The sequence below is a fragment of the Bos indicus genome, chromosome 9, assembly GCF_029378745.1.
Source record: "Bos indicus isolate NIAB-ARS_2022 breed Sahiwal x Tharparkar chromosome 9, NIAB-ARS_B.indTharparkar_mat_pri_1.0, whole genome shotgun sequence".
Taxonomy (NCBI): domain Eukaryota; kingdom Metazoa; phylum Chordata; class Mammalia; order Artiodactyla; family Bovidae; genus Bos; species Bos indicus.
The window spans coordinates 26199904-26213390 of NC_091768.1; the positions used below are offsets into that span (position 1 = coordinate 26199904).

General features: G+C 43.6%; 1 non-coding gene across 1 annotated transcript; it reads right to left on the reverse strand.

The window, feature by feature from the left end:
* Positions 1 to 5449: 5449 nt before the first annotated feature.
* On the reverse strand, positions 5450 to 5521 carry TRNAC-GCA (transfer RNA cysteine (anticodon GCA)). Its single transcript has one exon. It is a non-coding gene; the product is annotated as a tRNA-Cys (tRNA).
* Positions 5522 to 13487: the final 7966 nt, after the last annotated feature.

Consider the following 13487-nt stretch of genomic DNA (forward strand, 5'->3'; position numbering starts at 1 on the left):
GTAGTTATTTCCAACTCTACATACATTCTTCCTATATTTGCATCTTCTTAAGATTCTTCAAAATGTATTTGCATTGTTCTCTTTTGAATTCAAGCTTATTTGCAGAAGCTTCCTTCAAAGTAGCTGCAAGAGTTATTTTCCATCTTTAGGATGCAAATGCCATCTATTTATTACCTACTGATGTTATTTTGCTATCTTGTCCCTTTCCCACTTCTTTCTTTTTGAGAAGAGCCAGCTCTCCCATCATGACTTTGAATGGGAAAGTTGAAGCATCTCTTTCTCTGTCTCTTTCCCTCTTGTTCAAATGGTAGAACAACAAAAACTAAAAGTCACTGTAAGGGGAAGCTCTGAAATCATTATTCTCAGTCTTTCATTTCTCTTGGATGAAAAACCACTAGGATCCTTTAAAATCTATTTTCCTGATCATTCTAGAAGGCAGTAAGTTTCTTAAGATGCTGCACACATAGTCACATGAAGCTAAAGATACATTTATATGTATAACTATAAACATAGATAAACATTAGATAATTTAAATAGAAACATAAAAGAAGAAAATGTAAAATACAATCTAAAGAAGACTTGCCATGTGGTTAACAGGCAGAATATTTCTTTCATGAGGTTATTTTTAAAAGCATGAATGCATGTAGACCACATGTCTTTTCTTTATCACATGAGATTTAATATCTTTTAAAATGTCTCCATATTCTGACACAGATTTTGGATGACAATTAGGGCAACTTAACACTATATAAGTGAGGGTTTTGTCCAAATACTAAAAGACACCAAAAAAAATTTACCTTTGCAAATGTTTTGTATAAGCCTTTGACACACTGTCTCACAGGTTTTCACAACAACTTTGTGATGAAGTAGAGATAGTCATTATTAACCTCCCAACATTTCAGATAATACAAGAAGCTCAAACCTTGTCTAGTGGCACAAAGTAGGTGACAGCTGTGACTCCAACGTGGTCTGCCACAGACAAAAGCACAGCTCTCTCCACTTTGGGGCTAGTGTAGGATGCTGGCCTTACATCCATGCTGGCCTTAGTTTAAATTCAGGTTTTAAATAAGGAGTCTCAGATGTAAAGCCCTTTCTTGGCTACTAAAGCAGTTCCCTATGCTTTAGAAGGATACTTAACCTTTCTCTCTTTCATTTTCTTCCCTCATAACATCAGCAGGTGCTTCTCAATGGCCTTTCTGCTCTCTTTGCCTCTCACAGCCTCCGATATAACACCACCGCTGGTTGGTCTCTTAATACCAATAACTTTCACCACTAGCCTCAATTATATTTTTGTCTTAATTATTCATCCCTAACTCATATTATAGATTCCTTTTTGCCTTATCCCATTTGGCCTCCCAGCTTTAGTTTTGGCCTGGGGAATAGGTTAAGGTTTGTGTCCACAAATATTGACTATCTGCTGCCTCCGATGTGCTCGGCACCCAGGCTGCTGATCTGCAATGAGGAATCTTTCTTCCTCCCAAGACCAGAGACCACCATCCACATACATATCACATCCGCTCTGCCTTCCTCTCTTTTTTCCTCCAGGTTCTGGGCTGAGGAAGCCTGCCTTTCATCTCACCATCTTCCCCTTTCTAAAACCTTTAAACTGACCCTCAAGAAGAATCCTTCTCCCCAGAGAAACAGCACGACTGCTTTTCATTATCTTGTTCCCCCTCTGCCAAACTTTCTTCCTCATTTCCGCTTCAAGATGTCCTCAGTGTTCAATCTGTAATTCACAGTTTCTCACAGTCTCATCTTGCGGCATGAAGCCAATGGGTGTCGGGAGAGAGCATCTTGCAAACACGAGCGAAGGAGGAGAGTAGATGTCATAGCGACACTGATCTGTCTTTATTATCTGGTAGCCTTGGCCGCCTAGCGCAGTGTAAAGTAGGAATGAGAATTCCCCATGCAAACTGCACCTAAGGGAAACACCCTTCTGAGGACCTGAGTTCAAGTCTCAGCTCTGACAATCTCTTCCTGAATGACCTTGCAGCAAATAACCTTCTTGTAACACAGGAGTGCTTTAACTGTGTACATTTTAAATAAGTCCTTTTGAGAGTGGGGCTCAAATTAGCTCATTTGTATGGATGGATTCAGTGGGGGTTTTGTGAGCTGAGCTAAAGACATTTCTGAGAGCAGCAGAGGAGGCTGTGTATCTGGGAGACAAGGGTAGGAGCAAGAGATGGGAGAGAGATTCAGAAAAGGTGATGAAAGGGGGCACAACGATCAATTCTACATATTCTGTAGTTTTGTACAGGACCCCTCAGCAGCCCACAACTACTGATACTGTTGTCTGGGACCCCACAGCGGAAATTAAGAAATCGGAACTCCTCGAAAGGCTGCAGGCTTCATATTTTCCCAGTTCTAGCAGGCACATGGATGGGGGCTTGCGGTCACATCATTTTGGTTGCTGCTCATAACAGAAGAGAATTTCCTCCTTCAACCCTGCCCATATCTCCACTCAATTCCATCCCCTCACTAGTGAAAATAAAAGAAAAAGAAAAGGGGGGAGTCAAGTACCTATAAATTCAGTCTCCCCAAATTACGAGGTTATCCACGGGGAGTCCCTGTTCAGGAGAAACATCTGATGGGAAGGCAGTGGTGGCACCACGCTTCTTTGTGTCTTTCTCCCTGGTATCTACAAGTGATCATTTGGGGGGAACTTGAACATGGTCGTCGTTTTATGTGTTTCTTCAGTCTCTGGTTCTCTGTCCTGATTCTGCCCTTCCTCTCCCGATGTGGTGTGTTCTTTAGTGACTGTTCACCTTACACCAAGATATTCGTTTCCTTCATGTCCACAGAAATTTGATACCTTCATTCTCTCCACCCCAAAAATGGCTTTGGCAAAGCAGCTCTTCTGGTTTCCTCTGATACACATTTCCTTCAGTTGTACTTTCCTGATCAAAATGGTCAAGAGGCTCATTCATCTGATTTATGACCTTGCAGTCCTCCTTTTGCGTCTTCTGGCAACTATTTGATTTCTGACTACTCTGGACATAGGACAATTTTATCTGTGACCTACTTGTACTGCAAAATCAAGCCCAGAATTCATTTTCTTTTCCAGATATTTGTTGTCAAGATCATCATCTACTACCACTGTCTTAAAATTCAGCTCCTGTGTACTCAGGAGTTTTTTTCTGGACATGGAAATGTCTCTCAGAATTACACCACGTGCCATTTTAACCAAATTGCTTAAAAATGTGGGGCCACATTTTTATTTTATAGAGCCGTTGAATTTATTTCTTCCTTTTTAACGTTAACTAGGTCCTTTTTTTTTTTTTTTTCTGTCCATCTCCTTTTCTTTCTGGAATTTTAGAGAAATCCCAACAATAGCTATTCAGCACCTATTGTATGCCAGGGTTAGGGTTAGAAGAACTAGAGACACAAGGCATAGTCTTGCCTTCTAGAAAATCATAATCTAGCTGTGGGTCATAAACAAATACTGAATTAGAAATCCAAATCTCTGGGAGCCATCCTGTTCTGTCCCTAACTCAGTTTTGTGGCCTTGGTAAAGGTTGGCTTATTCTGTGTAACCTAATCACCATCCATCCAAGTAACAAAGGATGTGTGACGTTGACCTGTGTTGAGGAGAATCCAAGCGTACCCGGGGAGGCTTAAACAAAATAAAAGTGAAAATAAGGTTAGAGGGATTTGTTTAAAAGCATAAACAATCTGAAGACTATCACTAAATGAATTGTTCTGATTAATTATATGTGTCGTTTATTCTCTTGATCAGATCCTGGAGGACTGGCTATAGCTAATAAATAAATATATGTATTTGTGAAATAATCATGCTAGAATACATACGAAGGTGTGTACAGTATGTGTGCTTATATTCACATTTGAAAGTAATGACCAGAATTTTGGTCCTTCAAATTAATCACTAGTAACACTATAGCCTTGGGCCAGGTGGTGGGAGTCACCGATATACTGCTGCCTCCTTTCTGGCTTATGTTCTGGACAAGCGTCTGAGCGTGGATGAAAAGGGGAAATTGAGCGACAGGCCTGCCTCAGGTTAGAGAGCAGGTTGGGGCTGGAGCCAGGAATAGCCCACAGCAGGATTCCTGAGTGATAATGGGTCGGTGTGACCCGGGGCAGGCTTTCCCGATAGTGGAGGGAAGGCTTATCAATCCTCAAGCTCTCCATTCCATCCTCCTTCCGAAAGGGCTGCTGTGAGCAGTGGGGGGAGGCAGGCAGGAGACCTAGGCCCTGGAGGGCTGAAGGCATGGCCTCACTAAAGGCAGGGCAGAAAGTAGCCTCCGCTGATCTTTTTTTTTTTTCTTTTCCTGTGGCTCCTTCTTCACCGGGTACATCCTGGTCAAGAACCTTCCAAGGCCCCTATTGCTGGCTCTTTGCCCGAGAGCAGTGGGAGGCGCACAAGCCAGCCTGGTGGGAAGACTAGCCAGACGTGCGCCTCCCTTTCAGCCCTCGCCGCTCTATCCTTCACCGGGTGACAGATGCATTGTTCCGCTGGCGAGGCCGGCAGCTGGACCCGGCGCCCCCCGCCCCTCCTCCGCCTGCGGCCCGCGCGCCGCCGCGCATCCCAGCGGGCCCACCCTGCGCGGCCAGGAGGCCCGGCGTGGCGGATGGCCATCCCCTAACTTTTAACAACACCTGCTACCAGCGTGCCTGTTGGTGGCCTGAATGAAGCTGGCTGTCGGTGCAGGGGGCTGGGGGGAAGCTTTTATATTTATTGCCCCGAGGGCGGAAGTCCGGGAGCTGTCCCCTGGGACCGGAAAACAGCAGGCACGTCGGCGGGAGCGAAAAAGAGACCAAGCGCCCACGCGGGGGGACACTTCACCGGCCGCGGGGCTGGCCCTCTTCCTCCAGCCTGGCAAAGACGGCTGCATTGTCTTTGGAAGTTTCCAGTGACCTCGTTTGTCCTGACTGCAAGGAAGCAGTTAGCCCCCACAGAAGTGGAATCTGCAGTTTCCTCCAGGCAGGACCTTTTCACGGCGTGACTCAGCCTCACTTCTCCCGGGCGGGACGGGAACGGCCCTGAGTGAAGGAAATTTAATTAACTTTAAAATGGCGGGGGGAGGGGGGGGGGCGGGGAGTTGGGGGGGAGGATGCTTAATTTGTATTAGGCAAATGCATTTCCAAAGGCCTGCTGAAATTTCCTCTTCCAGGCCTTTAAAATAGGACACACACACACACACACACACACACACACACACACACACACACCAAAAACCGAACTTGATCTTTTTCTCTCCTGTCGCTCGTTTCTCGGCTCAGTTTACCAATTCCCATCCATCCGGGTTTGCAAATCTGAAATCCTCTTGATGACTCTCTACCCTGCCAGGCACATCCTGTGAGTGAGTTAAGTCGCTCAGTTGTGTCCAACTTTTTGCGACCCCATGGACTGTAGCCTGCCAGGCTCCTCAGTCCATGGAATTTTCCAGGCAAGAATACTGGAGTGTGTTGCCATTTCCTTCTCCAGGAAATCTTCCGTACCCAGGGATCGAACCTGGGTCTCCCGCGTTGCAGGCAGACGCTTTACCGTCTGAGCCACCACGGAAACGATGGCTAGCACATCCTACCAGCTATGAAATCTTTTCCCCTCTGCCTTTGCACCATCTCTCACAGGGGGCTTTTGCTCGATGTTTTCAGAGACATGGTCGTGCATTTCTTCCCCTCTCAGATGGTAACCAGGGTCTGCAGTCTCTCATTCTCCAGCTCTCCAGCCCATATGCTGCTACCATATTGTCATATACTCATCATCCCGGTGACATTAGAGGACTGTCTATTCTCCATAGTAAAATGTGCAACTCCTTGATGGGACGTTCAAGACCTTTATTTACCAACATTATTTGCCTTCTTTCTATTAAAACTCTTTGCTTTGGTCAAAATAATTCATCAAAAATTCCCTAAAAAAATCTTTTTTTTTTTTTTCCTGCCTCTGTCCTGTGTGCCCTATCCAAGACACCTCTCACCTCTCTACTGAAACTTGGCCATTTGGGGCTTCCCTGTTGGTCCAGTGGTTATGACTTCACCTTCCAATGCAGGGGGCATGCGTTAAGAAGCTAAGATCCCACATGCCTTGGAGCCCAAAAACAAAAACACAAAACAGTTACAACATTATGAAAAATTCAATAAAGACTAAAAATGGCACATTAAAAAGAAAAACAACTTTAAAAAACTTCATCCATCCTTAAAAGTCTAGGCCAAGTATTCCTTTTAAGTGTGAACCTTTTCCCAGTTTCTCAGAGGGGGAAAAAAATATGTTTCCTTACTCAAGAAATCTAACACTGTTTGTATCAATCTTGGGCAATTTATTACACATTTCTAGCAATTTGTCCACATATCTTGTCTCTTTCTATCTCCTCTGACACACCCTAGGAAAAATGGGCAAAATGATTAGTTGCCTGCTTAATTGACACAGCCTTGAAAATATCCATTAAGTGCCCATGAAGTATCCAGTGGTGTTTTTACACTACTCATTTATGAATGACCTACTTAGAGTAAAATAAAGGACATTTTAAAGCCTCAGAAGAACAGTCACATCTGTTTCCCAAGCTCCTTCCAGTGCTGACCCTGGCATGTATCCTGCCACACCTACTTCTGACCAAGGGCACGCATTTGTGTAGTCTGTAGCCATGGAAGTACTGAGGTCAGCTAACATTGGGCTTAGTAGCTCTATGTAGAAGCCAAATGAACTAACCAAGGGCAAGTAACAAGCATTTATAATATGGTCTATAAGGAAACACATCTATTTAAATCCCAAAGCAGACCCAGCTATTGTATTTCATCTAATACAAGCAAAGTAAAAATACACATACCTCCATATGAACTGGTCAAGCAACATTTCCAAAGTGTGAAGTTCTCAAAATGCTCTTTTTGGCTTAATGTCCTTACATGAAATCTGATATAAGATAAAATTTAGATGTCCTTCTTCAAAATGCATTATAACCAGAAGATGCTACAAACCCAAGTGGCCTTAAAAAGGGTCCAGAAACCACAGTGTGTGTGAATTAGCAGGGGAAGTTTGGGGGGGGTGGAGTTGGGGATCGGGAGTCCCCCATACCATCACCATCAGGCAGTATTTGAACATCAGCTGGGTGTCCTATAATTGAACACATTTCTGACATCATCTATCCCAAAGTAGAATCAGATTCCACAAAGTTAAAGTTTTACATTTCAGACATGGCTTAAATCTTGGCATATCTGTTGAACAAGAAGGTAGGTATTTCAAATCAGTTCTTATTTCAAGGAGAATTAGAGTATAAGATGATTTTTTTCATTACTATTGATCCATAAAAAGAATACTTCTTTTTAGGATATTTGTCTTTTAAAACTCTGTGCTGTGTGCCAAGTTGCTTCAGTCATGTCCAATTCTTTGGGACCCTGTTGGCCATAACCCACTGGGCTTCTCTGTCCATGGGATTCTCCGGGCAAGAATATTGGAGTGGGTTGTCATTCCGTTCCCCAGCGGATCTTCCCAACCCAGAGACTGAACCTGTAACTCTTAGGTCTCTTGCGTTGGCAGGTGGGTTCTTTACCACTGACACCACCTGGGAAACCTGTTATTTTAGCCACTATTTTCTCCTGACTTTATTTGGTCTCCTTATCTCAGAATGGCTCCTGTCAAGCTAGCAGAACATAGATAATACCCTGACAACCAGGAAAATACAGTTTCCTAAATCTAGCTTTTGCAAGAAAGGCTGCAGTATCATTTCACACCTGCCAGGATGGCTAAAATGCAAAAGACCAATAATACAATCATTGGTCAGCATGAGGAGAAACTAACTCTCATCCAGTGCTGATAGAAATAGATATTTGTGCAGATATTTTGAAAAACAATTTGGCAGTTTCTAAAATGTTGAACACAAATTTACTGTGTGACCCAGTGATTCCACTTCTAGATATTGACTCAAGAAAAATGAAAACATAAAAACATACTTCCACATAAATACTTGTACCCAAGTGTGCATAATAGCACTATTCATATTAGTAAATAAGTAAAATTAATCAAATATCAACTAAGTGATGAATGGATAAACAAAATGTGGTATGTCTATACAATGGAATACTATTCAGTAATTAAGAAACCAAGTACTCACATAAGCCATAACATAAAATTTCAAAAGAGTAGCTTAAGTGAAAGAAGTCAGACACAAAGAACCATAAAAAATGTATGCATGATTCCATCTACATGAAATGTTGAACAAAGGAAATTCTATGAGACAGAAAGTAGATTAATGGTTGCCTGGAGCTGGGAATGAGGAGTGGTTGATAAAAGAAAGAGTGCTGGGGGAGGGGGTGATAAAAATGTTCTAAAATTGGATCATAGTGATGGTTGCATGATTCTGTAAATTATACTTAAAACAGGTGAATTATGGTATGCAAATTACAAATCATAAAGTTGAAAGAAAAGAAAAAGGAGGGAAAGAAGGAAGGGGAAAGATGGAGATGCTGCAGTGAAATAACTCTAAGCTGGAGAGTTCTGCCCTGAAAGCGTCACACACCATGGACCCGACAGTCTCAACACACAACGTCCCACTGGACTCCCCTATTTCTGGAAGAAGGAGCAAATTATGCAGAGTGCTAAGGAAGTTTACAGGCTGCAGAGGGTGGAAAAAAACAATCCTTTTATCTATTTTTGTAAAAGTAGCAGAAGCTATAAACATCTTCTCTTTCCTGAGTTGATAATTTTATCCCTCGTGACCCGTCTGTAGCCCCAGAGAAGGAAGTCATTTAATTCAAGCCCTGAGGATGGAGAGGTACTTGGAGCTCTCTCACCCCCTCGTGTCAGCACGCAGCCCCCCTCTGTGGCCACATCTTCTCTCACCTGCTTCTGGCATTCATCTTGCCAATCAACGGCAAGGGGATAGAAGAATTAGCTGTTGGTTGGTGACCCCACACAATGGGCTGACCCGGGGGCGGGGGAGGGGGCTGGGGAGCAGTTTACTTGTTTGACACCATTTCCTCTGAACTGACAGGCAGCCCTTCCTTCTGAAGTCCCTCCTGAACCCCAGTATACTCTGACATGAGTGTACACAGCTGGCCAGAAGCCAGACCTGACCTGCATCCTTATTACGGGTTGTCATTAGAAACAAACCAAGGATTGTGTGGACGCTTCTCTTCCTGGCAGAGTGAATCTCACCAAGTGAACCTCGCCCAGTCCTGCCAAGATGCTACTTCTGCTCCTGCTGGGAGAAAGAGAAAGGGGAGGCACCAAACACACAGAAAGTCAGGACAGGGATCCATTCTCAGAGCAGACAAATCTGGCGAAGAAGTAACATATGAAAACTCTGGATGTCCTTGGAGTTAAAAGCACGCACACTTGTTCAGGTCTCTGCAGGGATGGGCTTGCTGCTCATAACCACATCCTGTGCATGCTGAAAACCTCTAGTGGAATGTCATACAGCATGTGCACCAACAATGTCACCTTCCAGCCAGAGCCGTGTTTTCTATTTTGAAGAACAATTTCCAAGAGGATGTTTTTCTTTTTCACAGCAAGTCCAATATCAGACTGAGTGTGTTTGTAGTGGGGAAAGGGGGGGAGGGGGGAGTCTACTTCTAAACAAAAGGTTGTTTACCATCTTATCTTTTGAACTAAATATAGAGATTTCCCTCAAAACGTGTACACCGATGACCTACGAATGTGGTGAGCTCATGACAAGTAAGTGGGGACCTAAGCTGTTGTCCACGCCCAGGGGAGGACTGCTTACAGGTGACTGTGAGAAGCCTGCAAACACCAGGACAACCTCGGGCCAGCATCCTAGGACAACCTAGGACAACATCCTAGGAGGATGTATGTTCAAGTTACTCGGTAGCACACAGAACATGGGTGTAACCTGGGCCCAGACGGTCATGTCAGGCTTCCCAAAGGAAGGGGCGTGCGATAAGTCCCATTGCATCAAGACTACTCAGGTAACTTCAGTTTTTAGAAGAAGCACCCTAGATTTGCTCTACATACTCTTTCAGCTACTGCCAATTTTTCCAGTCTGCAGAGAAAGTTTTCTAGAGTGTTCCATTCATTGTAGCTCCTTTCCTCGCTTATTCACTTTTCCACTTCCATCTATCTGCCTTTTGTCCTACGCCAATCTCCTGAATCCACTCTGAGAAAGTCATCGGTCACCTCTTTGGTGTCAAAACCTGTGGATGCTGTTTCAGTCTCATCTAACTCAGCTTTTCAACAGCATTGGACACCGTTGAGCACTATCTTCTTCCTGAAACACTCACTATACATGTACAGTTGCATCTGCCTGGATGAAAAAGGCCATCTTTCCTTGTCAAAGGTGACATCTGTCGAACACAACAAGCTGAGCACCAAAGGGGTTGTGTCTGCCTTCAAAGGCCTCAGTTTTATCCTTACAAAGGATATGCACACAGGTGAATTATATTCCTGCCATCTATCCAGTTACAGTTACCAAAGATGACACCTACCTAATTCACCAGCAAGCCTAACTGATTCCGCCTCTCGTCTACAGCCATCACCCTAGTTCATGCTCCCATTGTCCAGTATGCAGACCACCTTAACCTCCATCAGCTTCTCCACGTTTTTACTATTTGTCTTCTCTGATCCATTCTTTACAAAGTAGCCAAATTTATTGTTTAAAAACAATATCAGATGTCTTAAACATCTCCCTTTTGCTGAACTGTTGAAATCATATCCCATTTTCCTTAGAATTAAATGCAATTACTTCAGCCTAATTGCAGCCCATTCCAGTATTCTTGCCTGGAAAATCCTATGGACAGAGGAGCCTGGCAGGCTACAGTCCCTGGGGGTCACAAGAATAGAACATGACCAAGCGACTAAACCACCGCCACCACCTCAGCCTACAGAGAGTTCTGTGATCTGGGCCGGCCTCACCTCTCCAGGCTCTTTCTTTTATGCTCCTCACCTGTCCCCTTGCCAGTTTTTTCTGTCTTTACCTTATGTGACCTCGGGCCAACATATCATCACTGGAGATTACATCTTCCTGTCCAGAAGTTTTCTTTCGTGGCTTCCCTAAAGCTTTCTCCCTTACCTGAGTGCAGAGCTTAGCCTGCTGTTCTCATAGAAAGTGTGCCTACTTTTGTTACATAGTCACCTGTGAACATGAACAGGAATATCTTCTCCATTAGACTGTGGTATCCTAGAGGGCAGGAACTGTGTCAGTTTGGTCCTGAGTCTTCAGTGCCTAGGTCAGTGTCTTAATCAATAAATATTGGCTTACTGAATTTTGAATGAATGAGAAAATTTTCTTCATAACAGTTTAACTGTGGCAGAAACTGTTCATTGCCTCTAATATCTATTTTTCCTCTTTCATTTGTACCAGAACCCTGAATGTGTTCAGCTGAAAAACTGTATTTCCCAGCCCTGGCAGTGTAATGAGATGGACGGAGAAATCTCTATCAATACTTACTTATGGAAAGCTCTTAAGAAAGAAGGGGCACCCTTTCTCTCCTTTTTGTTTCCTCTAATGTGATGTGAATGGCTGCAGCTTTATCAGCCGTGTCATGATCTTGATAATGCAAGGCAAAGAAGCTGAAGAAAACGAGACTGGTCCCTGATATATTTTATGGGGTAACCACAACAGCATTGCACCAAATACTGCTGGACTTCTTAAATGTAAAATAATGGACCCTTAAACTGTTCAGTTCCCTCTAGATGGCTCTCTGGCATTAGCAGAACTTAATCCTAACCTGGCATCCCAGGTGGCTCAGTGGGTAAAGAATCCACCTGCAATGCAGGAGACACAAGAAACGAGGGTTCGAATCCCAGGTAGGGAAAATCTCCTGGAAGAGAGCACGTCAACCCACTCCAGTATTCTTGCCTGGAGAATCCCATGGGCAAGAGGAGCCTGGCGGGCTACGGTCCACGGGGTCACAAACAACTGGACATGACCGAAGCAACTGAGCACACACACACAGTCCTAACCTACACCACATCCTAAAATAAAAATTCTTAATGAAGGTCACCACTCCTCAGCGCTGGAGAGTTGGAGACTTTGGTTGCCTAATTCACTCCCTGCACAGAGGAAATAGGGGACAGACAGCACAGATGGTCACTGTCACGTTTGATGCCCATCTACTAGTGGATTTAGTTAGAACAATGGGCTCCTGCAGAAAAAAATAAGAGTTTATCAAACCAAGACACGTGATTATTCAGTGGTCAATTTTTAAGGGGAGTGACTGGATTAAATCTACACTAGGTTATTCAAAAGGGTAATTGAATTAAATAAACCAGTAAGGCTTCCCTGGTGGCTCAGTGCATAGGAATCCCCGTGCCAATGCAGGAGACATGGGTTTGATCCCTGATGGGGGATAATCCCACAAGCCGCAGAGCAACTGAGTTTGTGTGCCACAACGATTGAGCCTGTGCTCTAGAACCTGGGAGCTGTGACTCCTGAACCTGTACGCCTTAGAGCTCCACAAGAGAAGCCACCGCAATGAGACACCCCCACACCGCACCCATAGCATGGCCCCTGCTCTCTGCAGCTAGAGAAAAGCCCTTGAAGTAACGAGAACCAGCACAGAGAAAGATAAATGCATGAATAAAGAAAATTATTGTTTAAAAAGCCAGTTAATTTAGTCCAAACAGTTGTTTTCTTTTAAATAACATTTAAATTGCAAGTTGATCATTTTAAGACCAAATGGAACTTTGGTCACAAAACAGGACATTTCAACACCACAGCATCACTTGGCCCAGAAGTAGTCTAGGGAGTGCCTTCATTCTAAGTATGAGAGCTAAAAGTCACATTTGGAAGAAGCATCGTGGATCTACAAGGCATGGAGCACAACAGGTAGAGATGCAGTCTGGGTGGGAACTAATTTTTAGTATCTCGGAAAAGCAGGCAGTTGATTTATTCTTAGCGGGCTCAAAAGATTTAATGGATGTAATCTTAAAATACATTTTCAAATAATTTAAATACCTGAAGTATGTGAAAGAGTCCAGACTCCTGCATTTACACTGGAAAGTTTGATAAGCTGGAGTTTTTCCCATATAGGCACGCAATTGATTTAACTATAGGCTTGACCCATGGAATTCCCTTGTCAACTGACAGCCATGAGAAAACCCACTCTTGCAGTGGAGTCCTCCTGAAAATAGAGCAGACACTTCTTGCCCTTTCTCACAGGCCTCTTGGCTGCAGGGAAACAAGAATGCCCTTTGTCAAGGCATACCCAGGAGGAGCACTTTGGAGCTCAATTTTCTCATGGTGTTTTCAAATAAAAGGAATGACGATAATTCAATTTGAAATATGTCCAAGTGTTTCTAGCATCATCCCTGCGCTGTGGTATGTTTCTGAAGCAAATAAGATAATAAGGAATCAAATATGGAGAGTCAGCTAAGTGTCTAATATCCTAAAAAAATGGCCACTTACAGATTTTTGCCATTGTTTTCTTTTATCTCTCCTTTTCTGAAACAACATGCTTGATAACCTGGTCTCCTGAACCAAAGAAACATACGAACAGAAATGGTTACCAGATCATGTCTGTGACCTCAATGTATCTCAATATATAAAGGAGCCATTTCTTCAGTAGTTCTGCAGCTTACT